Genomic DNA, 4,963 nt, shown 5'->3' with positions numbered 1-4,963 from the left:
TCATTCTCCTTTTAACATCTTTAAGCTCTGCAGTATCTTCACCAGTTTGAAACATTGCAGCTCTGAGATCATTGATCTTTGCTTTTCTCAACTCCTGATCTAGTCTTATAACATAAGCTTTGTCAGACTCTAGATTGAATTCAAGTCCCTTAATACCAAGATACGTTCTGATCTGTGTAGTATTAGGTTTCATATCAACAATATTACCATTGTGATCTCTGTACTTTGGAACATATATGCTGTCAGAATTAACAGAATAAAGTATTTTCTGTCTCTGAATCTGTTCTTTTAAGTAGTTTGCAGTAGTCCCTGTTATTCTGTCATCCACTTGAAGTAAGAAAAGTACATGCTCCAATTCTTCAAAATACTTCAATGGAATGGCATTTTGTCTTATATGATAAACCCTACCATCTGTCATGAAATACAACATGATATATTCTTTCAAGTAGGTATGGTAAACCATCTGTACAGATTCCAGTTGATTCAATCTCTCAGGAGTTGCTCCAATACCTGGTTCACTAAAGGAAGTTGGATCATTGGTAGTGTTGTGTACTCTTCTTTCATCAGCACTTCCCAATCTAGTTTTATCTCTAGCTTCCTTTCCAGTAACTACTCTTGCTTCAAAACCACTTGCAGTAGTCTTCAAAGATTGAGTCTGTTTTGCTTTAGTGAATCCTGGTAGGAGTGTCTTTGATCTATTTTCTGATATCAAGTTAACTTGAGCTCTGTCAGAGGTTACTTGCTTCTTCTGAATATCAGAACTTACAATTTCTTGACTCTGAACAACTTGAGCCATGTCAGAGGTTGTTTTAAGAACTTTTCTTGAAGTCAGAGCAAGATCATCTTTTTCATCAGCAATTTCTTCTTCCTCGGGAGATACAAAAGCCTTGATAGGTTCACCAACCTTTTCTTTACCCTTGGATCTTGGATCTATCTGTGGTTGTGATCTAGCCAATGTTGCTTCAGTATGTGTCCTTTCTTTGATCACAATGCCTTTAAGTTTTGGAAGTGACTTTTTACCAGAAGCTTCAGATTTAGATGTGAGTTTCTCTGATTTAAGTCTGGCTTCTTCTTCCTTTAAACTTTCCAAGTCCATTCCTGGATTTTCTTGAAGAAATAACTGTCTTGACATTTCTTCATCAAGATCTAGGAGTTCATCAGAACTTATCCTTTTACCAGCAGCAGAACTTATTCTTTTCCCAGTATCAGAACTTGTCCTGTGACTAGCTTGTCTTGATGTAAACCTTCTACCTTGACTATGACCGCTACCCATTCCAGAGTATCCTTGATCATCATTTCCATCATCCTTTCCTTGCAGTGTCTTGTTAGTTTTGCATTTGGACTTAATTACCTTCTCCCCCTTTTTGGCATCAGCAGGTAGTAAAAGAGAGATAAGTAATTCCACTGAGGATTGGATTTCAGTAAGTTGAGATTACTGAGAAGCTTGATTTGTCAGAATGTCATCAATCTGAGCTTGTTGTTTCTCTTGATTTTTCTCAATATAAGCAATCCTGTCAATGGTAGGTTGAAAGAACTTTTTCTTATCAATTTTCCAAACTTGTTCTTGTTTGATAAAGTTCTCCTGAATCTTGTGTAGCTCTGCATGAGTAGTTGAATGAAGACCCTGTAGATGTTTAGTACTCAATGTAGTGACTCTAAGCTGGGTTTTAAAATCATCAGAATTTAACATTTCATCAGCTGTAGTCAAGTGCTCAGCAAGATGTAATGCATTTGGAACACATAAAACTGAGTTCCATTACTTAGTCCACTCCTGACCTGCAGGAGTTTCACTCCAAGGTACTGGTGCATCCCTGATAACAAACTCCTTTACTAGTTCAGACTTAGGAAGAGTCGGTTGAGGAGTATGTCCTGAAGGACCTGCTTCATCAGCATCTACAGTTGGAGCAGCTTCACCAGTATCTCCAGCATTTGCAGCATCAGAACTTAAAGAATCAGTATCTTCTGATAAGACAACAGTGTGAGTAGCAATGGAGGCTTCAGCATTCTCTAATTGCTGATCTGATACTAAGTTCTGATCAACAGCCATATCCTGATGCTCACCTAAAGTCTGATCATCAGCATCTTGATGCAGAGAAGGTGTTGTTGATAACTCTGGAGTTTGAACAGCATCAGTAATATGTGTTGTGAAAGGATTATTTGCTGTTGGAGCTTCTAAAAGAAATACTTCAGACACAACCAAGTGTTGAACCTCAATATCAGCACTTGTGCCTGGATCAACAAGAGACACAGATGGTGAGTTAGCCTTGTCAGATACAGCTTCCTGAGATGGAGTTAATGGAGAAAAAGTGACTGGAGCAAATTCCTTGTCTTGTGAGATCAGAGATTCCTGATCCCCTTCCTTAGCTGCTTACTCTTCATCATCTGAAACTGGCCTTTGTGCCCTCTGTTTCTTGTACTTCCTTGTTGATGTGGATTCCTTGGGAGTTTCAGGAACTATCATTCGTCTAAGCCTCTTGAGAAGCCTAGAACCCCCAATTGCAGAATCCTTCTGAGAAACCTCTTTCTCAGCTTTAGTTACAACAGGTTCTCTAGCAGGAACCGGTTCCTCAGAATCAGAGTCATCTCTCAAGGCAATCCTCCTTCTCTTTTGAGGTGTTTGAGGAACATTTTTTGTCCTCTTTCGCTTGGAAGATGAAGGCTTCACAGTAGGTGCTGAAGATGAAGGTTGAGCAGTCTGTGAAGTGGAGAGATAGGATTTGAGATATGTTCTGAGGGTAGGTTGAGTAGAATGAGAGGTAGGTACTGAGGTTGATGGATTTTGGGTGTTTGGAGTTGGTTGGACATCAGAGTAAACAGATCTATAAGTATCAGGATCAGCACTTACCAGGATCTGTTTTACAGACTTAGGAATCTGTAATGGTCTAAGCACTTTTTTCTTAGTATCAGCATTTACCAGGTCATTAAAGTATCGTTTTGCAACCTTAAAAGGTGGGGTTTGGGTGCTGACTAACTGAGGTTCATCAGTACAATAAGTGAAAATAAGTTGACGGAATCTAGCAAAATAAACAACATCTCGATCCTCTGTCATCCTATCCCCAATAAAACCAATTAAAGCAGTTGCAAAATCAAAATGAGTTTGATTGATAATTGCATACCCGATGTGCTGACTCGTAATTGGAATAGCATCAAAATTCGAACATTTGTTTCCAAAAGCTTTGGTGATGCAATCAAAGAAGAAACTCCATTCTCTTCTGATATTAGCCCGTTTCAACTGTCCAAGTTTCGTCAGACTCTTTTCATATCCCAATTCAGCCATTAACGCCCGAAGGGCTGAGTCCTCTGGAATTGAGAAAGTACAATCTTCTGGAAGATGTAAAGCCCTGCGTACTGTACCAGGAGTGACTACAAAGGATGAATCACCCACTTGGAAGATAATACTGGGAGTTCCACGTTGACCACCATCATCAAAAAGTCCAGTCCTCCAAAACCTCAGAACTTGTTGGCTTGAAAAGAATTCAGGCTGTGTTAACGCATACCCAACCTCACTATGTGCAAGAATTGCAGCATAGTTGTTTGGAACAAACTTAGCTCCATCAATGATTAAATCCTTTGGTGCCATGTGAAAAAATATTGAGATTCAAGTATGCCTGTTAGGTGTTTGAGATAATGTCTGTATGAAAAACCAACGTGAGAAAGAAGGAAAAGGAGAGTAAAAGTAAGGAGAGAGATAAAGTATAAAGAAAATAAAGATTAAAGAAATCTTCTCTCTGTTATACTTATACTCTGAACAAAAATGTTACCATTGGACACCTGTCAGACATGCAGTAATAACGGACAGTTACTGGGCTCGAGAAAACAGGAATCATTACTTACCCAGTTTCCTAGTTTCAAGGAAAAACTGTTCCATTTATCAAGAGAAATAGTTTTAATTCAAAATTTAAACCGTTAGCACTGATTGAATTATTTTTCACTGCATTATTGAAATTCTGAAAATACATCACATGAAAATGACCAAGATAAATTAGATAAGTAAGTGCTGAAAATGAATCAGAACTTAATATAAAATTGATATGGTCATCAGAATATCAATCAGGATTTATCAACACAAGACAAAATAACTCAGAGACAAAATCTTGAAGTAAAAACAACTTTCATTAATATATCAAGACAATACATTTATCAAATGGAAATTACATCAATACTTATACAAGATTTTCCCTAAGCTTCTAATCCTAACATCAACAGCCTTAGTCCTAGCTAAGAAGCCTGACAAAGCTGATGATGAAGAAGAACAGGAAGAAGACGAGATTAAGTCATCTTCTTCTTCCTACTCTCGACAAACAGAATGGCGAGTCTGATGATTCGCTCTTGCTGGCGAAGACGCTGAAGATGAAGTTCTCTTCGAACGGCCACCAGATCACGTTTGATAACCTCTGGAAATTGAATCCAGAGATTGTGAGGAATGTTGGTGATAGGGTATGGAGTTGGAATTCCATTCACAAAGACCTGAACAGTCTCATCACCATAATTGTAGAACCAGCCAAATTCAGCCATTTGTGATGATAAGTGAAAAAGGAGAGTGATTTTGTGATAAAAGTGTGATGGGAAGGCTGATGTGAAGTGGTTGCTTATATAGGCAAGAGAATGCCAGGAGACGCAAAGAAATTGAATGCTGACAGGTAGAATTAATTCTACCTCGTCTCCCTAGATTTTGAAAAAGAATAACAGTGATTGGAAAGAGGAATCATGTTTTAAAATGCACAAGAAACAAGAAACAGTGGACTGTTCAAGGACGAATACCATTAATCCTAATCATAGTGACTATTAATCTTCCACTTCAACATATTCTAGTTCGAACTGAGACTGTTATCAAATTTTATTCACAGATAAGCCAAGTAAAGGATTAGACTGAGAAATCAGAACTTAGACCTATACTAGAACTTAACAGTCATCAGAACATAATTTCTTAACTCGAAAAAGGAATGCCCATCTTAGGAAATAC

Source organism: Apium graveolens, chromosome 4, assembly GCF_009905375.1.
Source record: "Apium graveolens cultivar Ventura chromosome 4, ASM990537v1, whole genome shotgun sequence".
Classification (NCBI taxonomy): domain Eukaryota; kingdom Viridiplantae; phylum Streptophyta; class Magnoliopsida; order Apiales; family Apiaceae; genus Apium; species Apium graveolens.
This window is presented reverse-complemented; position numbering follows the sequence as displayed.